The 27,845-nt window shown below is 42.0% G+C and overlaps 1 protein-coding gene across 2 annotated transcripts in view; it reads left to right on the top strand.

The window, feature by feature from the left end:
* The first annotated feature begins 1,028 nt into the window (after positions 1-1,028).
* The window catches only part of fam110b (family with sequence similarity 110 member B), a 55,983-nt gene continuing 29,166 nt past the window's right edge, over positions 1,029-27,845 (top strand). For both annotated transcript variants that reach the window (XM_083781043.1, XM_083781044.1), the window contains exon 1: positions 1,029-1,093. The gene's annotated coding sequence lies outside the window, so the exon portion shown is untranslated. The remainder of the gene's footprint in view (positions 1,094-27,845) is intronic.

A 27,845-nucleotide genomic window follows, 5' to 3' on the forward strand; every position in this document is an offset into this window, starting at 1 on the left:
GGATTGATGTGGAAAAGACATCGATAAATAGAAAGGATGGTCAAAAGTGCACATGCTGTGACTGTGATAGGAGAAACAGAAGAGCTACTCGTCCTCGTGACTGAGCATTTCAATGCTTGATATAATCAGACTGTCAGCAACAGCCTCTATAGACAACCACAGAGAATAATATTGTTGTAGTTGTAGTATATAAACGCCTCATTACAAAGGCAATAGCACATTTGAGAGTTGAGTGGTGCAAAAACTATAGACACTGGTCAGAGATATGGAAAATGTAGTTATATGTGATATGTTTCATGGTTGTTTGTACTGTATGTATTTTTGTAGGGTCACAAGGTGGACCACAATGGAAACGAGCTTCAGACTTTTTGTGTATAGTCCACGTTGGCGTTTTCCAAATTGATAGCACTGTTGTAATTTTTTTAACTGCCAAGAAAGTATTATGTTATCTATGGCCATGGTCACCAGAGTCATCAAAATATAAAAAAGTAACGGTATTCATAAAATAGCCTACATTATAAATAAAGTTGTTGTCTGCTATACAATGCATACACCTATTACAATCTTGAAAGAAAGACAACATAAACAACACTTCATCAAATAACAAATTACAGATAACAGAGGCTTTAAGAAAAAAAATCTGAATCAATGCTCTTTTCCTATTTCTTTGATGAAGGAGACCTGTCAGTCTCGCACAGCTGTCAAAGAAGCCAGACTCACTGGCCCTTTAAGACAGGACGGACCGCTCCATTCCTAGTCATGGGGGTGCACTGCCAGGCTGAAAATATATAAAGGGAAGGCGACTATATAGGCGACTGTAGCAACAATTGTAATTATAACGACGAATTTCTTCATAGAAGTAGGTAAAAACATGTCTTTTTAAAACGAGAAACTTTCATTCTACCCTAAACTAAAAAACTTTGAGTGTATTTCCCATTTTGTTCTCCCCCTGTTCCGTGGTGAATGGTTGCTCCCGTGCATTGCAGAGCGGCTGGCTGGCTTTCAGCAGAGCAGGATGCTTCCATAGACACGCAGCGACGGACGGACGCACATTGCCGCAGCATCCTTTGTTTTCTGCCCCCCGGGTACCAAGGTAAGGCAGGCTATAACGACCCAGTCAGCGACCTGTAGGGCTTATGGTTGGGCTTAACTGCCATCCTGGCTGCTCTTTTGTAGCAATAAGGCAGTGATGGAATGTTATTTTTCGCCACTGACGCTGCCCTGCAACGCCAATTGTTTTAAACCCAGCAGCTCATGCAGCTTCGCCTCGTCTCTTTTGCGAACGGTGTGTCGGGAAAAACATGGCTATTGTTCGGCGTGCTGTCACAAAAGAGGAGCTGAATGAAATGACATGTTTGCTTCATAGAACAATTTAGATATCTGTCGACACTTGGGATATAAATGCAAATTCTGATAATGCGATATGCTGTATTAACATTAATTGTTGTTTTGTGCATAGAGCTGTCGTGCACGCCAGCACACAGACACGGGCTAATCGTGTTCTGGCTGGCATGATTAGTGTGGTTTTTTTGGATCACATTGCACCACCAGCAGCAGCAGCACGACACACACACACACACACACACACACACACACACACACACACACACACACACACACACACACACACACACACACACACACACACACACACACACACACACACACACACACACACACACACACACACACACACACACACACACACACACAGGTAACTAGGCTTATACGTGAACATGAAGGTTGCTTCAACTTGGATGGATGGTGGTGTTATAACTGTGCAGGCTATAATGGTATACAGCCCCTTGACCTTATCAAACTATACATTGCACAGTTTGAATGCTGGAATGATTATTTCTCTGCTTCAGGGATGTGGATGATACAAGTAAATTGTGTCATCATTCATGTCTATTTCAAGTTGCAGTATTGGTATTATTTATATTTGTGCTTTTGTGACCAAGGATTCTGTGGTGGTGGTGGGTGGTTTTGGTGTGGCGGGCTGGCGGCGTGGCCTCTCTGTTTGTAGACCAATAGGATTCTGTGGTGGTGGTGGGTGGTTTTGGTGTGGCGGGCTGGCGGCGTGGCCTCTCTGTTTGTAGACCAATAGGATTCTGTGGTGGTGGTGGGTGGTTTTGGTGTGGCGGGCTGGCGGCGTGGCCTCTCTGTTTGTAGACCAATAGGATTCTGTGGTGGTGGTGGGTGGTTTTGGTGTGGCGGGCTGGCGGCGTGGCCTCTCTGTTTGTAGACCAATAGGATTCTGTGGTGGTGGTGGGTGGTTTTGGTGTGGCGGGCTGGCGGCGTGCATGCATGGCCTCTCAGTTTGTAGACCAATATGGGAATGCAAAGTCAGCACTGTTAGTGTTCTGGGATTATGAGATGTGACATGATTTTTGTCTAATAGCGCACTAGTTAGTAAACAACTGTAACAAGCAAGCAAGAAGGACCATATATATCTACTATAGTCTTTTCAAGTAAAACTGCACATTTTGTTCTAAAGACACATTTACTACAATTACACTTTACATGGATAAGTCACACATGACAAAATGTATAATAATGATAATTAGAATTAGAATAGCACAGTAATAACAACACAGCATGCCTAACTTAAATGGGTAACAGATTTGTCAGGAAAAACAAGGTCATATCCACATCAGCTGAGAGACGGGTGCATAGGTGGAGATCAGATATATAGAATAAATGAAAATATCCACACACTGTCTACACTCGCACATATAAGAACAACTAAGCCTGGCAACTTTTCGGGCCAATAGACCTTGTATGCCTGAAGAAGGTCTATATTGACCAACGTTTCGTTGGTTTCCGTAACCCTTAAAACATTTTCTTAGACAGCGTGTGGGTTATTTTATACTAGTCTATTTTATACAACAGATGTGTTTAAAAACAACTGCAACTAATCCAATTAATGGTAAACGGACTGCATTTATGTAGCACTTTCATCCAAGGCACCAAAGTGCTCATCGGGACCGCAGTTAGGGGTTCAGTCGCTTGCTCAAGGACACTTACAGTAGGACACTTAGGGATTTTATACATATTTTGCGTGTCTTAAGTACCAGGTCTTATTCCCTAACTTGAGTAAACTAAAGACCTGGAGGCGTGATCAATGCCATTTGGCTATTCTGAGTGGCCAAAGAGATCACACCTCCAGGTCTTTAGTTTACTCAAGTTAGGGAATAAGACCTGGTACTTAAGACACGCAAAATAGAGCCGTAGCCTTCGGATTCCAAGGACGGTCGCTTGCTCTACCTCCTGAGCCCCTGCCGATCAGCGAGCAATAGTCAATACAGTACTTTCTATTTAAGAACTAAACACACCTATAAAATTGTATAGCTGCAGCTGTGTTTACCCCATTATGGCATCGTCTGTGAAAAGGGTCCATTAGTCCATGTAGTGTTCCCTTGGCTATCGGTACACCTGGCTGTACTGTCGTTGAATCTATCGGTACACCTGGCTGTACTGTCGTTGAATCGGCTATCGGTACACCTGGCTGTACTGTCGTTGAATCGGCTATCGGTACGCCTGGCTGTACTGTCGTTGAATCTATCGGTACACCTGGCTGTACTGTCGTTGAATCTATCGGTACAACTGGCTGTACTGTTGTTGATTCGGCTATCGGTACACCTGACTGTACTGTCGTTGAATCTATCGGTACACCTGACTGCACTGTCGTTGAATCTATCGGTACACCTGGCTGTACTGTCGTTGAATCTATCTGTACACCTGGCTGTACTGTCGTTGAATCTATCGGTACACCTGGCTGTACTGTTGTTGAATCTATCGGTACACCTGGCTGTACTGTCGTTGAATCTATCGGTACGCCTGGCTGTACTGTCGTTGAATCTATCGGTACACCTGGCTGTACTGTCGTTGAATCTATCGGTACACCTGGCTGTACTGTCGTTGAATCTATCGGTACGCCTGGCTGTACTGTCGTTGAATAGGCTATGGTACACCTGGCTGTACTGTCGTTGAATAGGCTATGGCACACCTGGCTGTACTGTTGTTGAATCTATCGGTACACCTGGCTGTACTGTCGTTGAATAGGCTATCGGTACACCTGGCTGTACTGTCGTTGAATAGGCTATCGGTACACCTGGCTGTACTGTCGTTGAATAGGCCCTCTGTTGACCTCCGCAAACCTGCTGTGTGCGACCAGTAGACTTACTGGTACGCACTGACTGTACCAAAATCACTGAAACCCAGTGATTAAAATAATGTGATTAATCACAGATAGGTCTGGAGTCTAATTCATACTACGTTATATTCATCAGTGGGTCAGGACGCCCACCCAACCTGTGGGTCAGGACTACACCTGAGGTGTAGTGACATTTAAGGACTTTTTTAATACCTCAACAAAAAATCTAAATAGACCATTACTGCATCAAAAGTAATCAAAACTACTATAACAATTGTTGGTTGTTACTATAACATTGGCCATTGGCCTCTGTGGCCATTGGCCTCTGTGTTTTACTCTACACACAAAAAAGAAGAAAAATAGCAACAGTAAGCATTCTCTCCACTACTACAGTATGGTGCCATAACCTCATATTGAATATTTAAGGGTGTTATATACAGTAAGTGTTATAGAAACATATAGTTAATGCCTGCACCCCCATGCCTCTGCGCACAATCTCATTGCTGTCACTTGCTGCCACCTTTGCAGCGTGTCTGACTGACTGACAATGTACGTCATGACTGGCAATGTACGTCATGACTGGCAATGTACGTCGGTGGGCACAGTATTACTAACACTGTCAAGTGTCATGTAACCAACTAACTAAAAATGGCCATTATTGACTGGCCTTGCAGCTTGCACTTAATAATATATAGATGAGAGTATAGATGTACACAGTATACAGTAGCGTTCCCTCCTGCAAAATTAGGGTCATTCTACGTAACGGACTAACTTAACTCACTTGAAAAATGTCTAATGCATTTTATCTGGTGGACCTGACATAGGCTGCATTATGCCTGTCTGTGTGTGTCTCTCTCTCTCTCTCTCTCTCTCTCTCGCTGCTTTTCTCTGTTCCCAGCTCTCTAATCCCTAACTGTTGCCTTTGTAACTGGGTCTGTGGCTTGTTTGTGTGTGCGTGCATGTGTGTGTGTGTGTGTGTGTGTGTGTGTGTGTGTGTGTGTGTGTGTGTATGTTGTGTATGTTGAGCGATTGTGGGTGAGTACGTATGTGCGTGGGACTGGGAACACGTAAGGCCTAATGTTAGAAGGTATTTGAGAATTTGGGGAATGTGAATGAATGAATCTCTGCAGCGTTCATGTGAAAGGCTTTGCTGATTTTGGTCTGAGGGCTCTCTGGTATCCGAGAACTAACATAGCTCTGATGTCATTGTCTCCCAAAGGGCCTGTTATCAGTTTGAGTTTTTTGGCGTTATAGGGCAGACGCAGACACATTTTGCAACAAAGCCAAGGCCATGATAACAGAATGGGACAACAGAATAACATTGGCATAATACTCAGCCATATACAGTATATGACTACATTTGGTTAAATTATATAAAAGAACCCATGGTTTGCTGAGACTAACAACCATTCAAAGTGAGTTGAACATGGCCTGTTACTGATTGTTGGTCACAGCCAGGACATTCCCATTATGGAAGAGAATAAGAGATGTTCTGGGGGTACTATATATATATATATATATATGTGTGTGTGTGTGTGTGTGTGTGCGCGCGCGCATGCACGCGAGTGCATGCAGGAAACCTGCCATTCAAAAGTCTGTTTCACTTTGCCCTTTTCTCCAAACCATTACACAAGAGTTAATAACTAGAACATTGTACTGTACATACAATCTTCAGGCCCACAGAGGAACAATCAAAGCAGAGATCATTCTGTGGGGACTGAAGTAAGTGTACAGACGAGATCAGTGGTTCCCAAAACTTTTCAGCTTGAGACCCAAGAGAGAAATTCGATGTCTCCCTGGGACCCAAACTAATAATAGCAGATCTACAAACTCACATTTTTACGATGAAATGTAGAAATAGTCTATAGGATTGTATTGTGAGTCTAGAAGGTTTGTTGTGTTGTCTGGATGTGTATAGACTGAGGGATCTGTGCTTGCATTGTTAATGCTGTTATAGCAGAACCGGCTATCATGTTAGCCGTGTGCTTTACCTCTATATAGCCGTCCCTGCATGCCATTATGAGCTAATGGGACAATAAATTGGCTGCATGTGGTTTTACTTTGCATTGCTGTAGGATTGCGTCACATATATTAACAACACCTTATGTGTGGAAGAGAGACTGTGTGTTTTTTACCTACATAATGTCCATAATCTATTTTGTTTTAACAGGCCTATCAAGAATTCCTGGCTGATTACATTAAGCCAGTACATACATTGCCTTGTTTCTCTCTGTCTACACACTCTCACACACCCAAACATAGGGATGGGACGATAATCGTTATTATCGTTTATCGTGATAAAAACAAATAAAAACAAAACAAAATATCACAATAATCGTATCGCAGAGATTTAAATGTATTGTGACATTGTCCTTCGTCATACACTGGGGGGAATTGGCTTTTGTTGAGCTGCAAATTCAGTACCACTTCTACACTTGATAATGTGTGGTCAACAGCTGAGAAAATGGTGTCTGTGGAAAAAGGAATGTGCGCTGGCGTGCTGTGCAGTGGCACCCCAACCTTTCAATTATTAGATTACGGTTGGGAATCCTGAGGTGCCTCACATTTCGATTTTGACTTCAATCCAGATGGCTATGATGCGATTATATAGACGGATTAAGCTCCGTTTTTGATATACATACGTTTCTTTTTCCATCCTATCAAATTAATGTAATGTATTGTTTTGCTCAAAGGCAAATACAGACAGACATGTTTACAATACCTGTTATGCCAGTTTGCATGAACACCATCAAGCTGGATGGTTTAGCTGTCAGTTACGTCAGGGGTTCTCAACCTGTGGGTCGGGACCCCAGTGGGATCCCCAGTGCCACATGGGGGACGACACACTTAAGGACACTTAAAGGTGTAGTGAAAGTTTTCACACTTTTAGACGATATCCGTGGTCATCATATGGGTATACCTAACAATGGATGCCAAAAAACAGGGAACATTTTCATTGTTGTGTATTTTTATATCAAAAGTCCATAAAAATTAAAATAAAACGAAAACGTACTGCATGATGACGTGTAGAGGTACACATCCATAAAAGCCAATAAAAATGAAGCTCACTGTTTGATTCCCATTGCTGCATCGTCCTCCAAAGTCCAAACAGGTTAATTTGATTAAAGAACTTCTCTGTTTTTAATCTCATTCAAGATGACATCCAGACAGTGTATTACTCGTTTTAAACATAATCATCACGCTAACATATGTAGGTTGTGTATAGGTTAGACATAATCCCCTGGTTTTGCTACGTCTCTCTGTCACTTTGTTTACAAACGACACTGCATGTGGTCGTGCATGAGACAGATTTACGTCCAGGCTATGGGAATGGCAGAAACTAAGATTCTGCCATTTGAGGCTGAAATTAACCATTTCACCACGTCTTTAAGATATTAAAAAGGTAGTAAGACCGTGTAATGCCTAAAGATCAACTGAAGAAAGAAAAGAAAAAAGACCATTTCTGAATCAAAAGTAATCAACAAACTATACTATAAAAACTGGTGAAACATTGGCCAAGTTGTCAAATAATAATTATAAGAAACAGGCAAAAATGTGTGAAAATAGCCGATCTACAAGCTCACAACGCCTCACAATGCGAGTCCACACTTTCCTGTTTCTGCACATATAAAATTAAAAGGCTACATGGCTCACCTTTTGACCCACCTGAGATAATATAATAAGAACAGTGTTTTCAAACATTTCACCCCTGTACTGTAAATAACCTTTTCATCCAAGTCACCCCTGAATTACATTACTTACTTATGTCACGTATGTCATATTTACGGTATGTAAATCTTCCCCCCTAAGATGGCATGAGGAAAATTTGATTTTTTCCATTAGGACAGTCTGAAAATAATTGTTATACTGTACTTCCGCGCTCCTATTCTGGGGGGAACATTCACCCGAAATAGCCGATCTACACACTCACAATGCGTCACGTTGTGAGCTTGTAGATCTGCTATTTTTGGTGAAGAGACTTGGGTGTACTGTATGCTGAAAAATAACGCACAAAGTACAGTTTAACTCTTGTCCGTTTTACTAAGTATAGAAGGTCTAAGTGGTGACATAACATTGATTATATTAGTTTAAACTAACAGGTTTTTCTGGATTATAAATGCTGAGTGCTGGCCGCTAGTTTCATACTTACAGTACATTGCATCCCAGCGACGTCAACTCCTGCTGAGTGAATGAGAAAAGCCAGAAGCTGACTTCAACCAGACCATGTCAACATATTAGCTAATATTTAATAATAAAACATTATAGTATTAAACTCTCTATAACGGATTAACTCAAACGTTCTACGTCTAATAAATCTCTCCATCTCTGCAAGCCACAGGTCTCAACTCATTCTATCTCTAGCCTTGGGTAACATAGTCAATCTTTACCATATATATCCCTTCAGTATTCCCACTGCCCCCCCCGGCGATCGGATCGTTGATCACAGATTTGAAATGGCAAGGGTTGTCCAGGGACAAAAGCAGGAACTATTTACGGTTAGACTTTTCAAATCTGTACTTTGAAGTGAATTTAAGAATTTAGCAAATGTACGCACGCACGCACGCACGCACGCACGCACGCACGCACGCACATAGTTGGTCCCTCTGTGCGCTCCAGCTGTGGGGCCCTTCCTGAGGTTGCACTTTTTCCCCCCCAACCTGGCATCTGTGTGCTGACAGACCCTAGCCTTGTTCTACTGTTGGCAGGAGCCTCTATGCCTCCTGTTCTCTCTGTCAGCAGATACAAAAACACCAGCATCCCGATCATCACACACATCATCCTCATCGGAAGAGATTGTACTTTTGTCTGTGTCATTTTAACCCATTAATTCTAGACCGATTCTACAATTGTGTCGGCCCCCCATCTGAGAATGTTTTGTGCCAAGGACCCCAGAAGAGAAGACTTGTGTTCACAAACATTCACAATATTCAAAAATGTTCAAAAAATAGCAGATGTACAAGCTCACAACGCGACAACCATTGACACGCTGTGAGCTTGTATATCTGCATATCTTTATGATCTAAATCTAAATGACTACCGTATATATTGTACATCTTTAATGGATTTAATTGTTTTCAAACAGTGTTGGCATTGCAATTTACAATTCAGGCATTTAGCTAGCGACGCTGTTGATCCAGAGCGACTTACAGTAAGCAATAACAAAACATGGTAATACATCATATACATAAAAATAGTTATCATGAATCATACGTAAGCTAACAGTGGAATATCTATATAATGAAACTATAATGCGTATATACTATAGAGCACCAAAGTCCTGACGTAACTCGCTCATCCCTTCGATTCCCCTGGTTCGCGGAAGTAATTTCTCTATGGAGAATAACATGGGGTGATCTTAATATCGTCTACTATAAGCGTTGTGGTCCAAAAATAAACAAGCTGTCTCGGTGTTATTGTCAGGGAGGTGTCTATCGTTTGCAACAGTCAGTCACTCATATATGATACAGTCTGCTTCTAGCGAAAATGTAACTAATTCAGTAGCAGTAACATTAGCGTTTTCTCTCAGTCAGTTGATTCTTCATATCCATATGAGTGAAGCGGCCGGGATGACATTTTTTTCAAACACAGTTCTTATATGAAGCAATCTAAAAATCCTCCTATGGCGATTTCAATGCAACTAAAAAAATACATGAACCTGGGGACTGACGCCCTCTACTGAAAGTGACGTCAGACTTCGGTGCTCTATAGAGTGCTATATCTACATAAAATGCTATCTAAGTTACATAAGTTCGGCGAGGCTAAGTGCTACAGGCTAAAATGGAGTCTGAAGAGGTGGGTTTTCAGACTACAGCGAAAGATTGGGAGCGAGTCTGCAGTTCTGATTGCTCTGGGTCTGAGAGGCTAAATCTCACCAAACAGTGGTCTGTGGCACAATAAATGCTAAGATGTAAACATCATGAACCCTGATGCTTAAGGAGGAGGAGGATTGATTAAGGACTGTAAGGAGAAGTCGAGTTTAATAAACCTCGTCAAATAGCTACTCATTCTCTCCCTTGTGCCTTTCCAACTCCCTTCTTTCTCTTCCAAGTTCCCTTGCTCCCTGATCTCGTGAAGGGTTGGGAAGGAGAGAGAGAGAATAATGAGAAGTAGGAAGATTTAAGAGTGAGATGAAAAAGAGAGACAGACACATTGACAGACAGCCAGACTTCCAGTTAGGACGATTGCATTGGCTTTGCTTTTTATTTCCATAAACATAACATTTAACCATGTGACGATCGCGACATTAGTAGATTAGGGAGACTAAAGACAGACATGGGAGGGAATAGGTGAATGGAGGAAAGACTGTGAGACGGGGAAAAGGAGAGACAGACCAAAATGAGGAGTGGAACTAAGGAAGGAGCCAGGAAAGAGAGGTTGAAAGAGAGATGACTGGAAATTTCAACTTGGATATAAGCTTGCGCGTGTGGTGTGTGTGCGTGTGTGAGGTTTGAGGTGTCATGTTTCATTGAAGGTGAGTGAGTGTGTGGTCTCGTGTTTTAAAGTGAATGAATAATGAATGGTGTTTTTGGCAGTGTCTACGGCCAGCCACTGCAGATCTGCTGCACAGACAGACTGCTGAAGTGACCACCATGTATTGTAATCAATTTAATAAAGTCCATATACATCACATACTTTCAGATTATTTTGCATATGATGTCACAGCTGTAGAACCAAGACAATAAATACATAACACATTTACAAACCAGTGCAAAAGTAGCTGAGAAACAATATCTATTATTACATTTGAGCGAATTCCACGTCCACATTCGTTTTGGCGACACAGAGAAAGCAGATTACGCCATTACCATTACTAAGTGCGACGATGGACTGAAACTTTATTTCTCTTCAGAAGCGTTAATATTGTAACCGCAACGCCACATAACATCAGAAATGAGCCCAGAACGTCGTAGACAGCAAGTGGCCGGGGGTGAAATCCCGCAATTTGCTAACCCCAACGTATAATAGCAAGTAGTACTATTTCAGATATTATTCTAAACGAGTAAATGCAAAATAGTTTCAGCAGAAAATGTTGAGACATTTTCTCTTTAATTTATTTTAAAATAATAGTAGATGATAGTAGACATCCTGCCCTACAGTACCAATCCCTTTAATTATTGAACATATTGGAGCACCGTTGAAACCAGGCAAGTTGCTTTAAACCAGACAAATGTACTATTTTTAAGAATGCCCTGGGGGAAATCCTGGTACAGTACGTGGTACAACTCCATATTTGTACTGTCACTGAGCACTGAGCAGTATGGAGTAAAGTGCCCTAATTGCAGTTATTCTTTGGTCCGGGAAACTAAACAGTTTTTGCAAACTATGGCTTTAAAAAATGATAAGACAGTCCGCGGTTTTAAGAGCTTTTTTTTAAAGTTTTTACCTTACCTTTACCTTACAGATCTATGTTTTGCTTTTATCCTTACTGTTATTAATAGACTATTGTATTATTTTTCCCTGTTTTAACTTTTTTGAAGGTCCAAACCATACCAATGATTCACCATGCAACTCCTTGCAACCAAATGGTTGCGAGAGTAGTTGCATGTAATTGCATTGTTGCAAAGAGTTGTGACTAGTTGAATTGGTGTGGTTTGGGCCTTGAAAAAAGTTAAAACAGGATTGTTTATATTGCATCCATTGTACAGCACCTTGTAACATTGTGCAGGTTCTTAAAAAAAAAAGAAGCACTTTGTGGGTGTGTGTGTGTCCATGTATTCATGTAAGTCCTATGGGACCAATCATAGACCCATCTGTGTGTGTTGTTGGTCACTGCCACTATGACAGAGACCCAGCTGTACAACACACAGCCTGCAGGCTTGGTCCGTGCGTCTGTGTGTGTGTGTGTGTGTGTGTGTGTGTGTGTGTGTGTGTGTGTGTGTGTGTGTGTGTGTGTGTGTGTGTGTGTGTGTGTGTGTGTGTGTGTGTGTGTGTGTGTGTGCACATGCATGCATCCTTGCGGTAAAGCAATCAGCAGCTGGTCTAACCGACTGGCAGACCCACATGACAGGTAGAATGACAAACACACACGCAGACATAACGACATGCATGAAATGCACGCACACATGCACACACTCGCACACACACACACACACACACACACACAATTAATGGTGGCGTTGATGCTGGGTGTGATGTGCTGAGATATTACGATTCAAAAAAAGGCGTCCCCATAGCCATCAGATTTTTCTTTTCCTTTTTTTCCGTTTTTATTTTTAAACAGGCGTCCGAAGGCGATCTCAGCGTTTTGGACAGGAGATGTCAAAAGGCGATCTAGTTGCCAAATGAACGCTCTTTGAAATGCTTTAGATTTGATGCAATTTATTTTTCTTTTCTTTTTTTAAATCTCTGCAAACCTCAATCTAACAAAAATGAGTGCCAATCGAACTCTTGAGTGTACATTTAATTGTAATTTGTATACCAACGTATACACACCCCGAGTTACAGACCCATATAACGGTCCATTTGGTTCCTATTAATCATTCAGTGGCATGGGGACCCCCTGGAAGCCCTCTCAAGGACCGCTGGGGGTCCCTGGACTCATTTTGAGAAGCAGTGTCTGTGTGTGAGACGGGGTTATGCGGGGGGTGGGGGGAGCTTTTGAGGGGTTGTTGTTCCAGATGGCTGCGCCCCCACCCCAATCAGATTAGACTGGTGAGGATCAACACACGTCTACTGTGTTCCCTTCTAATGGTAATGGCTTATGGTGACCCTGTAACTACATGAAGACACTGTATGACTGTATACTATACTGTAGACACTGTACTGTACCTTACTACATGAAGACACTGTATACTATACTGTAGACACTGTACTGTACCTTTATGGATTCCTCAGGGACGTTCGTTCACAGTTAAACTTACAACAGACAAAAGAAAAATCAATGTACTGGTATTTCTGTACTATTTAATATTCTAATCTAAAATATAGACAATAAATAAAATACAAATATAAAAGTGACAACCACAAAAATATTTAAAAAGGCACACACGCGCGAGCACACACACACACACACACAGGCTCCACTGTATTGCAATGAAGAAGTTTAGTTGTGATGCAGGAAAATATCACGTGGACAAAATTGTGGAGGTGAGACGAAGCAAATCCCAAGAGATTGCAATCAAATCTGACGTCAATACACAAACTAAGAGAGTAAATTGATACAATAAAAAGAAGAGGGAATAAAAAAACAGGACATAAACCCCTTTTGTGTTGTGTTCTTTACCTTTCAAGACGGGAACACCTTTTGGGTAGTTGTTGCTATGTAACAGTATATATATTGTTTTGTAATTTATGAATAAATATTTGAAGTTTCTTAGAAACCAATTAGAAGGCATTTTTAGAACCGGCCTCTCAGGCCCACATGGGTTAAAAATGAAAAAGATTAGAGAAATGAACGACGGCAACGGCATATTGACTAACGACTGCGGTGCCTTTTGCTTACTATCGTGCATCATCATCCTCCGAGTCTGTGGGGGGGGGGGGGTGCACGGCATGGGGCGGCGCGCCACCTTGTTTATGAGCACTGGCCTAAATCCAGACAGCAGCTCTGCTGGGGGTGCTGTGAGGAGAGAGGAGAGCCCCGACGGGAGAGCAGGGTGAAAGGTTTTGTTTACATCGATGGTGGTTGGTCGCTCGGCGGGGTGTCAAATGGGAGCAATCTGGGACTCTCCTGATTTAAATACTGAAAAGCTGTGACTGCTTAAGTGTCATGATGACAATACACGAACCACGCCTACGGTGCAGTATGTTCAGTACGTTCCCATGTTGTCACAGCTTTCTGTTAAAGGAGTAGTATTATATTATCTTTCTATCGATTACACACCCCATGAAGCCCTGAATTCATGGAGTTTTATTTTAATTTGTGTTTTTGTGTGTTTTTGTTGCATTTCTAAGCCAATAATCTGGTCATAGGTCACAATGCGGCAAAAACAAGTGTCCTTGAATTCAAGGCTTCACGGGATGTGTAATTGATAGAAAGTAAGTCATGTTCTGGGTGAACTACTCCTTTTAAGGTTTGTTAACGACAACGTCAATTCAATAATATATTATTTTGTTTTATTATCTTATTATTCTTATTATTATTACGGTAACTACTAGAACCATACTTCTGAATAAAACAGGTTCAAAGCTTAGCAAAATCTGTCATATTGGAGGATTTGACTACAAGCTCCATTTCTTCAGTTGTGTGTGTGTGTTCCTTACCACGCTAAGCTCCTCAGCTGGGCTCAAAATACCATGATCCATAATATGACAGAGACTTTCTAAGTGCATCATCTAAAAGCTATGACTTGGGGGCAGAGGTCACATGCGTGTGTGTGTGTGTGTGTGTGTGTGTGTGTGTGTGTGTGTGTGTGTGTGTGTGTGTGTGTGTGTGTGTGTGTGTGTGTGTGTGTGTGTGTGTGTGTGTGTGTGTGTGTGTGTGTGTGTGTGTGACACTGCGTTTATGTAAAGACTGTGTAGTAAGTTAATAATCTTACGTAAGGCAAATTTGTTTAACATCTAAGTGTAGTTTGAGGCCCTGCGTGTTACTACAGAATGAGAATAAGAACAGTGGTTCTCAACCAGTGGTCCTTGAGGGGGTTCCAGGTGGTCCCCAGCTAAATGGAGAGTTGGTCCTTGAGGGGGTTCCAGGTGGTCCCCAGCGATAACAGTGGTTCTCAACCAGTGGTCCTTGAGGGGGTTCCAGGTGGTCCCCAGCTAAATGGAGAGTTGGTCCTTGAGGGGGTTCCAGGTGGTCCCCAGCGATAACAGTGGTTCTCAACCAGTGGTCCTTGAGGGGGTTCCAGGTGGTCCCCAGCTAAATGATGGAGAGTTGGTATTGGTAACTAAATTGACCCTTACGGTCTTGAGTGTGTAAATGTTACGCTCTCAAGACGCTCCTATACTCCAGCTCTGTCTATTCTCTAGTCTAGGTGTCCGTCTAAACTCGTGTTGATCAAACACAACTACAACGGCGGGAACTGCAGCCCCTGATAGCCAGCACTATTGCAGTATCCGTCGAATTGGATTGAATCTAATCAAATCTAATCAGAATCAAATTGAATTGGGAGATAATTGCCAATTTGCCCTATTTAGCTGTTATGTTTATCCTAAAACGCCCGGGCCACACTTACTACTGTGCAAGTTAGTCATTCCAAACCAATATTGTTCCCAAAGCTATCACCCTGCAGTGTGGCTGCTTCACACACATCTATTTTTAACCAATATAATTTCACCAAGCCAGCTATGACACCACACAGAAGAAATGCCCTTCTGATTACACCACTGGAAGAATGCCAAACTGCTGGTTTGTCTCGATGAAAATGCTTGCGAGAAAATATCTAGATAATGGCATTCGGTGCTAATCCTTTTTAATCAGTGTTAACCCAAGAGTGCCAGGATGCTTGTTGTTATGCATCGTTGGCCTTGTTTAACTCTTCCTCATGTGATGCTATCTGTCTATCTGTGTGTGACAGACTGCTATGGGGGAAACACCTTCACAGACCATGGTGGTGTGGTTAAAGACCGGCACAACCATTTCTATCGTTCTTCCTCAGCTTCCCTACGGCCGGTCTGTATCCCCTACACCAGTGTTTATTTTGTAGACTGAAACTATGACGAAAAATGTTTGCCTACTACAATTTTAGGCTTTCACCTGCTGTACTGTCTGTTGACTGTCAACGTATTCTGTCTGTCACTACACTGTCGATCTCTCAGCTGACCAACCTGTCTGTCTCTCACCCTACACTGCCTCTACCACGAGTTCGGAATCGCCTTCGCATTTGAGCAAGGACACTCTTTGATTGGCCAGTGTACTTTGTGCAAGGACACAATGTGATTGGCCACTAGCCACTTTGAGTGGGAGTCGGGCAAACACTCTTGCATGATTTGCTATTCTGTGCCTATTGGGTTGCAACTCGAGTGGCCCTGAATGTTCAACACAGAAACTCACACGCTTTAATTAGCACGCTCGGTGGTATCTCTCGTGGATCAAATTCGCTTGGAACGGCGCCCCACCATCATGGTCTGAAACGGTTCTTTATCCCCTACTACTAGTAGGAGGGGGCATGACCATTTACTCAAACGAGAAAGCGATTCCACACTCGCGTCTCTACCTCAGCTTTGCTACCATCTACACACCACACAGTCTACCTCAGCTTTGCTACTTCCCATCAGAACAACGATAAATACAGGAGAGTTGACTCTCTGGGTGTGCAAAAGCAATGTGCAGGAAGTAAAATAAGGCAGTGCGCATCGTAGACGGGTAATTTCCCCCAACTGAAATCACTGTGTTCTATAGTGCATATTTTGTTCCTTTTATAGTCTGTTCTGTTTTTCTACACTGAGCCACCGTTAACTTTGGCCCCAGTTGCAGGTTCCAGCTCTGCTTAACGCAGCATTTCGGAACTGCTTGAAGAGTTCCCTTGTGTTCCACAACCTTTTAAAACAGAAGAAAAACATGACTGCCTGTCGTACCCCATACAGATTGTGTTCACTTATTTATTTCCCAGCTTTGTTTTCTCATACAGTGCAGTGGAGAATGGAGAGCAACTGTTGTTGTGCAACATGTGGTGGAAAATAACTAACTGCATTTACTTAACTACTGTACTTGAGTACAATTTGTTTTAGTTACTATGTAATTTTTTATTTGTATTACAAAACACTGTAAAATGTATTTGAAAATAGCCGATCTACAAGATCACAAAGCGTTACATCGCAATGCATTGTGAGCTTGTAGATCTGCTATTTTCAATACTGTTGTAGTTTTAAGTCAAGTACATTTTGAATTCCACTTGTACTTGTAACAGAGTATTTCTACATTGCAGTATTGATACCAAGTAAAACAAAATGTGAGTACTTTTTCCACCACTGGATATTGGCGATGTGGTACACACTGTGGCACATAACACAAGCCAAGAATTAATCGGCATCAGGGCAGGCAGCTCGACAAAGCAACCTGGCTCAAATGATCTGTCATGTTTCACAGCACACTGGATAGGATTGAGTTCTTCTCTTGTCCAGTTACAGTGTCTAGCCCAGTGGTTCTCAAAGTGGCATCTGTGGACCCTCAGGGCCCAGGGGTCAGCTCATCACCACGCATTGTGATGTAACACGTTGTGAGCATATAGGTCAACAAAAAAGAAGTTGAGAAAAGTCATGAGAAAAGTCTTGACATGAAAATGTTTGAGAACCTGAACCACTGATCTAGCTTATAACATTGCAAATAAATGATTAGAGAAACGTTAGCCTAGTAAGCCAGTTATATGCACGAGAGAAAGCCCCTCATTTATTTCAAGACCCACTGCAGTCAAAGTGTCCTTGAGCAGGACACCAAAACTGCTATTTAGAAACTTCAACCTCTGTAGTATATGTAGCATACTTTGTTGTAGGCGTAACCGTACAGCACAGTAGGTCTAGAGTCATTGACCTGCAGTAGCCAGCATGTTGTCTGGGATGACAGAATGGTCCCATTAAAAAGCTACACTAACTGGATACCTAAAGTCACATAGCGGCTAAAATAAGCAGTGCATTCCCCGAAGCATGATCACCTCTCAACAAGGGTATGCCAAAGACATAGTAGCTACCTCTGCAGACTAAAGGACTGTAAGATAACTCAGTCATTATAGTTTAGATGCTTTTTTTTTCAACGTTACAATTGAATCAGGTTTGGTGCGGTACCTGTGGAAATGTATTGCTCGGTGCTCAGACCTGGGCTCGAGACTAGAGCCTGCCTACTGTGTCCGCCTGTCCGGTAATTCCCACAACACACATACATGTGTGTTGCACACATTTCAGTATCCTCTCTAAACCAGATGTCTAGAACACTGCGAGACTGTCAATTCATGAGCCTGACAGTTGAATGAATTCAATAATTAAAATAGCGATTATTTAATTGAGATCCAGATGTCAATGTAACAAACACACGTTCACTGTTTGGAGCCAGCCCTGATCCCCTACTAGATGTATATGTATATGTATATGTATATGTATATGTATATGTATATGTATATGTATATGTATATGTATATGTATATGTATATGTATATGTATATATATATATATATATATATATATATATAATTTTAATCCCACCATTTAATAAACCATTTTTCACCCAGTGTCAATGCTTTGCATGGTTTTTGTGAGGGTACTGTACATACCCTAGGGGACATGGGGAGAACATGTATAACTTCACACAAAGGCCCTTTTGCCAACCCCACCTAGGTTATGGGCAAAACATTGTTTTATGCCAGTTTATATTTCTTGCAGCTTTGTTTCTGTGGAAAATATCACTTCTGCAAAGTTGTCAGCTAGACATTGGTTGATGTAACTCAAAGAAACCAGTTGGATTGTTCCAACTGTGTGTCTGATGTGGGGGATTAATGGAATGACCCAAATCCTGAATGTAATGGGTGAAGAGAGCCAGACTGACTCAGTGTGTGTGTGTGTGTGTGTGTGTGTGTGTGTGTGTGTGTGTGTGTGTGTGTGTGTGTGTGTGCGCAAGAAAAAATCAAGGTCACCAATGCCATACTGTACTTGTTAAGTCAAGGTACTGTAGGTGATTTAGTTCCACATTATTTACAACACACACACGCACACGCACACGCACACACACACACACACACACACACACACACACACACACACACACACACACACACACACACACACACACACACACACAGTAGCTGGAAAGGAGATCATCCAATGTACTGTAACTATATCTGAGCAGTTATTTAATAACAGTTTGAAGTGTTGCCGATTCATATCTTATTTCTTCTTTCACAATCTTTCCATGGCAGGCTCTCTCACACACACACACACACACACACACACACACACACACACACACACACACACACACACACACACACACACACACACACTATTTGTGTGTGTGTGCATGAGCAAATGTCTATTAATCTAGGTAAATGTTTTTTTTGCTGGACATAAAAGTCCAGTGCTGGCAGTTTTTTACTTGTAAGAGCCGACTTATGAATACCAAAGTTTAAATGGGAAAATAAACTTTACTCCACGGCAACAACTGATTGGCTGAGACATGGCAGAAGGGGGAGATTATAGCTGCAATCCAAAACTGTAATGTCTTACCTGGGATTCGAACCTGTGTCCCCCAGCCTCGGAAAACAACAGGAAGTGTTGATCAAATAGAATCAATTTCTGGTTACTGCATTGTCTTATTTCTCGCTTCCAATGTTTTCAAAAATATTCTTGCGAGCAATGTTTAGCTGTAAATGATATTGTACGTTTGTTTAAATGGATTCCATGTTGGATGCAGCATAAAATCAAGCAGCGCAGAATCGATATGTAATGAGCCAGATGCTCTGACTGACTGATTAGACAGTGGTTTGTTATTGAGCTCAGCTGTGCTTATTCCTCATACAAAAATGCCTTTGCTGGCATATCAAATGGTAATATTTGATTAAAGGATATAACATGCATTTTTTGTTAAATTCTTTATAGATATTATCATAAGCAATATTTATATATATATTTTACCTTATAGATACTGTAGATGAGTGAAATGTATTTCTCAGAAAAATCACCGCTTATCAATTAATCAATGATCGATTGATAAGGTGAACAAACTTTTGATGAATCAAACTTAGCATCACTAGTTCAGATGGTACTATGGCTCTGGTACACACAACTCACAACACCCGAAGACTGGCCTGATCACGCAGTGCCAGACAGCGGAAACCACCTTTGCTTTTAGACAGGTTTTATACACATCAAACAATAATGAAAGCTACTTGGTATATACAATGTCAAGATTAGAAATGTATCTGACACCGCAGAATATATTATTGCATTACTATTCTGTAAAACCAAAAAAGTACAAAAATGCATGAAAGCTGGCATCACTTTGTTTTATGGAAAAGAAAGAAAACAAGTCGGGCAAGTAGAATCACAACTGTTGCTGTCTATAACAGCAACACAGAAGAGTTCACATAATGGTGCTTTTACCTCTTGATCCCGCGTGGGACGATCCTTTTATGGGCACAATTATTATTAGCGACTTCTCTCATGCACTGATGATGCACATTCCGAATGAAAATGCCCATTTGGGCAACATCAGCAATGTCTGATTCGTCCCAGCTGGAGGACCGAATGCACACAGGATTTGATGTCCTTTTGCAGCTGTGCGTCCATATGTCCTCTGAAATCCCCTGACGTCTCTGTGTCACTGTTCTCCTGGACAACTGAAGGTTGTTGATGACATCCATGATTTCCAAAATATCCATTTAGAAAGGGTTTTCTTTTACCCTACGAAGCACTTTTCGTGCTTGAGTGTAAATTGCTGTCGGACCCCCTCAAAACGAGATGGAGCATCTCGTTTCTCTGGGTTGAAGGAGATCGTGCCAAAAATAAATACATTTCTCACAAGCCGGTATTGCAATCGAAAGGGAGAAACATTGGAAATGTGGGTATTGCAATCAGCCGAAAGGACTACAGCAATGGCTTTGTTTGTGTCGAGTGTGTCTGGTGAGTTTTTTCAGCTCGCAGTATCTGTAAGTATGTGTGTGTCTCTGTTTGAGAATAGTGGGCTGTAGCTGCTAGCTGGTGCCATGCTGGGTGTATACACTACTCAACTACTGTAATTGTTCTGGAAGATACAAACTACACCTCTCCCACTCTCTCTCTCTCTTGGTGGTGGTTCAGGAGGTAGAGATACAAACTACACCTCTCCCACCCTCTCTCTTTCTCTTGGTGATGGTTCAGGAGGTAGAGATACAAACTACACCTCTCCCACTCTCTCTTTCTCTTGGTGATGGTTCAGGAGGTAGAGATACAAACTACACCTCTCCCACCCTCTCTCTCTTGGTGATGGTTCAGGAGGTAGAGATACAAACTACACCTCTCCCACCCTCTCTCTCTCTTGGCAGATGCTCAGGACTCAGAGCAGCTGGCGGATGGAAACAGCGCAAGGAGATGATTTGGGTTAATTTAACTGTTGTTAAACATTGTTAAAGATGCAATGGAACTTACTACAACGTAGGTATACTTGATTATTAAAGTTCTGGTTTAATAAATTATCTTAATGAAGAATTCAACATAATTCCCTAGCCCTAGCAGCCAATCGGACATTCAGTCAGATTGTCAAATAGCTTGCAACTGAGTGAGACCAGACATACAGACAGACAGACAGACAGACAGACAGACAGACACACAGACACACACACACACACACACACACACACACACACACACACACACACACACACACACACACACACACACACACACACACACACACACACACACAATGAGTCAGCTATGCAGCCATTTAATCAGTGAGTCATTTAGTCACGCAGACTGGACAGCTATTGTGCCTTAAATCTTTGAGGGTGACTGAGCAGGTGGATAGATAAGCTGCATGGTTGGGTAAGTTAGTGGCACTGGTGTGAATATTCCAAAGCATTGGCTTTGTCTATAAATGGACAGTTTCAGTTTTGTCAAATAAACATTATTCTCATTGTAGCTGGAATAAAGAATTGTCGCAGTAGAGGGCCTTCTACAGTAGTGTTTTATGTTACGAACTTATTTTGTGTTGGACAAACCCTGCCCTGTGGCTTGCAGATATAGGACAGTCCGTGGCCCATATATTTAATTCTTCTGTATGAAAGATATACTGTACATGAACAAACAATGTGATTTAATTCAAAATATCATGAACAAATATGTTTCAACAGTATTACTGGTAAATACTTTATCTCCCTTTCTCACTCACTACACTGTCCCAGTCTACTTACTACATTATTGTACACATAAAGCCATCATAGCCAGAAAACATGAAGCAGACACATTTGGTTAGGTGTTGGCAGCATTGTTAAAAATCACAGTTTGTGCAATGAATAGGCACTGACCATGGGGCTATTGGTCAAAATGCCCCGCCCAATAATTATGCTAAGCAGTAAGCAGGCATTGCCCCTCCAATATTTATTCGATTCACACATTGTGGATACAGTGTGGGTTGGTGGGTGGAGGCCAAGAACCGGTTCTTCTACTCTAGCTCGGCCTGGATTAGCCTCTAGCTACAGTAGGTAGCCATGACCTGGTCAGCATGGCTTCCTCTTCCATTTCTCTTTAAGTTCACCACCGGAAATATATTTCTCTCCTATTATTTTCCCAGATGCATAAAAAAAAAAAATCAAAACCAGCTTTATTCACGGCCCATAACTGCCTGATCACGGTTGCAAAATGTACGCTTCGGGAAATGAAATCAGATCTGCCGTTTACTTCCGGTTCACATGAGTAAATGGTCTTCAAAATAAGAGTATGCAATGAAAAGACGTGGCATTCGCAGAGAAATTAATTAATTATTAATAGTGGCAGTCAATGAGTTTAATAATCATAGCACCAGTTACCAGAGTTTTATCCATAGCAGCTAGCCAGCTACAGGTAGTGATGCGTTAATACCGTGAGAGAGTTATCTGATAGTCCAATAAACATGCTGTACACATAAGTCATGGAATCATAAGCTCTGGCATATTTTATTGCCCGGGCTACTTATCCCAAAATGAATGGTTATGTGATATGCATATGAACAGCAAAGACATAGATGAAAGCAAATACGACCTGTTACATCACAAATCGGATTCGATCATATCAGTCTGTTGGTCGGGGCGCCACTTGAAGCGCAGGCCAGAGGGGTCGTCTGTCCTGGAGAATTCTGTCGTGTCTCTACTTTTTCAGACAATATATAGAAATCTTTCTGTCTCTCTGTGACCTTGCTTGAGCACAGCTAGGGTGCACACTCTTATGAGTAATGGTAACTGCTTAAAAGGTCTACTTTATCACAACAGTAGATAACGGTTTGACTGGGCACGAATGGGAGGACTTAGAGGTGACTTTAGTAAAAGGGATGGTTGAGGTCATTTATCAGACACAGTCATCTTGATTCCTTACTCCCCTTCATACATGTCTGGAGGGAGATCCACTCCAGACTGGCTATGAGGAGGTGCAAGGGATTACACTATACTGTACCTAACTGGGCTTATGAGGTAAACCATTAAGACCTCAGGTTCTACAAATGCCTTCATATCAGTTCGTTCTCTCACACTTTCAAGATTCTTCATAACATCTCACAAAGATAGCAGGTGTGCAAGCTCGCAGCGCGGCACGAAGTGATGCGATGTGAGCTTGTATGTCTGCTATTTTCTGCTATTTGTTTTTAGTGGCTTATAACACTGAATCCTGCAGAATTACAGTTACTGGCGGTATATACGTTTTCTGGCCTGTATCTCTAGCCCCCCCCCCCAGCACTATGCAAGGCTAAGTACCGTAGGGGGCTTGTTCTTCAATCTGCTTCCATTTATAGGGATTAACCTGCAGATTAATTTTCTTACCAATGTCTTGGTCTAGCAGTAGCTGCTAGATGTGGATATGCTACAATAACACATCTTCTACACCAGTGGTTTCATGTCAAGGACCCCCAAATTGACACTAATTAGCCCGCAGACCTCTATTTGGAAATATATGATAGGGGCCCCCATAAGAGGAGATAATTACGGCTCTAGCACTAGCAGTGATTCTCAACCCCCAGTTTGACATGTATTAGGCTACGGACCCCCATTTAATGGCATTTCTATCTCTGAGAGTTACAGATACAGACCCATAAGGGTCCATTTGGTAACTATCATTTAGCTATCATCATCATCATAAACTATCATTTAGCTGGGGACTGGAACTCCCTCAAGGACCCCTAGGGGTCCCCGGACCCCACTTTGGGAACCACTGTTCTACACAGCCAGTGATAAATAACAGGCATGTGGTGAGTTGGTCTCTGTTCATCAATATAGGCTACCAGGGAACTGCCTGACTCCCATCACATTTAAACCATATTTGGCTTGACAATTGACATTGGGGAAAGCATGTCCCCTAAAAATAGCCCAATTTCTTCAACTCATGGAGAGTGCTTAGTTGTCTCCACCAGGCCGAAGGCATGTGGGGAGAGTATGTTTTGCACTCCGTCCGTCCGTTTGTGTGTCCGTCCGTCCGTCCGTCCGTCCGTGTGTGTGTCCGTGACAGCCTAATCTCGCCCACCGTTAACCCGGTCGATGCCAAATTTTGCACACACACTCCCTGGATGCCAACGATGAACCTCTGCCCCAAACTTTCCACAACGGCCTGTTATAGCGCCACCAAGAGGCCGCTTTGTGCAAAAACTTCACCGTTAACCCGGTCGATGCCAAATTTTGCACACACACTCCCTGGATGCCAACGATGAACCTCTGCCCCAAACTTTCCACAACGGCCTGTTATAGCGCCACCAAGAGGCCGCTTTGTGCAAAACAAGTTTTTGCACAGTACACCTACAGATTTTGTCCAAACATCACGCAAATTGGTACACAGTCTCTCTAGAGCCATTCAACGAAACGGGTCTTTCAGATTTATCACACTCCATCCTGATTGGTTAAGATTGGCTTCCAAAGTTCACAGGAGTGCTCAGTTTCAAACAAAATGCTGCAAATCATGAACACATCGCGTGATTTCCGTGAAATTGTGCACCCACATTCCCACTAGGCCGAGGACGAAATGCCACATGAACAATTTCAACTCAGCCTCAAGGTGGCGCTATAACTGGCCGAAAAGTGTTTTTACCTCTAACTGCACGGATCTGTGGATAACCTGGTGGAGACCTGTGCCCGGAAGGGCACTTTTTCTAGTTTGTAATGTTCCTGAAGCAGTGTTTCCATTTCTGAGGCTGACATCATTAACCCTACCTACCCCTAATAACCATAAGCACAACACTGCATGTGGTTATGGTTATTGTTTAACATGGTTATGGTTATACTTATGGTTATGGTTTGACTTACGTGGCTTAACCGGCCACATACTGTATGTCGGACTAATGCCCCCCTACTGTACAGACATAATGTTTTACAGACAATCTGGATTCATATGTACCAGATTATAGTGTAGTATTATTATTATACTCTATATCATAGTATCACTCTATCATATTATTTAAATGTACGCTGGTTTGCATGTTGCTGCAGTTGTTTATGTTTAGTAGGGGCCTAGGGGGTAGTCCAGGACAGGTGCAATAAGGTAAATCAGTGTGTCTTAAGCTTATAAGCCTGGACAGACAACGACCTAACTCCTCCTGTCACCCCTTCACCATTACCAGGGCTTTGGCTTTTAATGCTTCACCAGTTCTCTGAGAGGAAGGATTGTGATCTTTTTCAGGGGATATAACACAAATTCTATAGCTAAATATTTTCTTATCTCTTACCTTTTGCTTTTCCTAATAAAACAATGCTAACGTGGAGTTAATTGGGGGACCAAGACTAGGCGGTTGTTGCCATGGGTGATTGTTGCCATGCACAGTGTTGCCATGTGCACCGTGTTTCCTTCTTCGCCATCTAATCAAACTGTTGACAGCTGTGTGGGACTTCAGGTAAGTCTGGCTGATCTGTAGGCCTGTCACAATGATTACATAATTGCCTAATCGCAATTATTTTAAGTAAATAAGTAATCACAATTATTTGTGCATAATCATCAATCGTTTCACTTTGTGACGTGTTGTAAGCTTGTAGATCAACTATTTCCACTATTTAGAATTTATTTTCAAAAGTAAAAAGTATTAAATGTGTCAGTGATTTCTTTGTATATTTTGTCATATCTGCCCTGTGCAATTTGTGAGTACGAAGCCTAAAAGGCAAACAGAAATACAAATTGTAACGTTTCAATGTTCAATGCACAAAACACAATTCAATCGTTAATCACAATTATTTGTGTGACAATTCATTGTCAACTAAAATTTGTAATGGTGACAGGCCTATAGCTGTCTGTCTGTCCCACCTGCTGCCTGCTACTGTACATTATTACTGGGTCAAAGCTACTGTACAACACTGTATGTCTATCAGGGGTTAGTGATGCCTTCATATAAAAAATAACACCTATTGTTCTTGACACCAGTAATTTACTATTTGAGATGTGTGGAAGAGCAGTTTTGGTCTTGTTTTGTTTAAGCCAGACAATATGACTGTGAACCAATTCTTATAAGAAAATAAGAAAAGATATGTTTTACTTAACCTAGAATATACTGCAACATAGGTAAGCAGTAAAAACGCAAATATTTGTTGTAGTAGTAATAGTTGTCAGTGGAGTACTATACAGCCTAGGTTTGCAGCCACGTGCTGGAGAAAGTCGTACGGGTTAGTTATCCTGTTAGCCGCTCTCATAATCCTAGCAGATGGTGACTTGTCTGAATGTCTGTTGCTATAGGCCGTTCTGTGTTGAGGATAGGTTAGCATGTTGCTATGGGCCTAACTGTGTTGGCTTGGGGATAGGTTAGCATGTTGCTATGGGCCTAACTGTGTTGAGGATGGTTAGCATGTTGCTATGGGCCTAACTGTGTTGAAGATATGTTAGCATGTTGCTATGGGCCTAACTGTGTTGAGAATAGGTTAGCATGTTGCTATGGGCCTAACTGTGTTGAGGATAGGTTAGTATGTTGCTATGGGCCCAAAAATAGCCAAACTACAAGCTCACAATGTGAGCCTAGTATGTCTTGGTATGTCAGGTACGAGTGGTCATTTTGGAACCTTTTGGAACCCTTTAAGTGCCTTGAGCAAGGCACTTAAAGGACCACTTCACCACTTTTCAACCTATCTTCATATAATTGGTCCTCACTAATGTTCATGATAAAATGCCACAGTTTTTTCCTACTCGGTCTGTGTCTCATAGGAGGGCTGTGGGCAGTTCAGAAACCCGTCCACCAGTGACATCATTGTTAGGCAGATTAAAAATATATATATTTAGATTTTTATTGTCGTGAGAAACGATGGCTTCCATTATCGCATTGCAACTTTTTAGGAATAGAAAGCCTGCCGTTTCTACGATGACGTCACTGGTGGACGGGTTTCTGAGACAGACCGAGTAGGAAAAAAACTGTGGCATTTAATCATGAACATTAGTGAGGACCAATTATATGAAGATAGGTTGAAAAGTGGTGTAGTGGTCCTTTAACGCCTAACTCCTCCCAATGAGCTGGTTGGTGCCCAACATGGTTTCATCTGCTGCTGTTGGTGTGTAAATGTGTGAATGGTTGATTGTGAAATATATTGTAAAGCGCTTTGAAGGGTTGGGCAGACTAGAAAGGCACTATATAAATGCAGTCTCCATTTACCATTTGTTGTTGTAGCTCCAACTCTGGTTGGCTTTGAAGACACTGCCCGCTATTGTTTTCTTCTTCCTTTGCATCCAGAGAAAATCTAGCTGGCCTCCGGTGAGTGTATTTAAGCCAGTCGCTCAGGACTGGTTGAGAACCACATGGCTAATCAACCGCAACAACCTTGTCAGTAAAATTGTATATACAGTCTATGGCAGGCCCCCAGAAGGGCTGGGAAAAAGCCGCCCTACACTACTGGCCAAATCTGGAATGGCAAGCGAGCGAAATACATGCACGAGCAAAAGGGGCATGCAGCTGGTGGTTTAACACAGAACTCTGTTCATGAATAGATTCAGGCGCATTCATGGCCGCATTTTGGACACCAAATGTTGGTGCCCAAATCAAGAAGAAATTGTAGAGCGTTCTTCCAGGTGCTTCAAATGCCAGGTAGCAACTTCCATTGAAATGAATAGCTGAGAGTTTAAGTTAAACTGCAAACAAAAATGGTATTTAATAGTGTTTAGAGAAGATGTCAAAATGGTTATTCATGAACAATATACCAGTGAAAGA

The sequence above is a fragment of the Protomyctophum parallelum genome, assembly GCF_964188405.1.
Source record: "Protomyctophum parallelum genome assembly, chromosome: 14".
In the NCBI taxonomy this organism is placed as follows: Eukaryota; Metazoa; Chordata; class Actinopteri; order Myctophiformes; family Myctophidae; genus Protomyctophum; species Protomyctophum parallelum.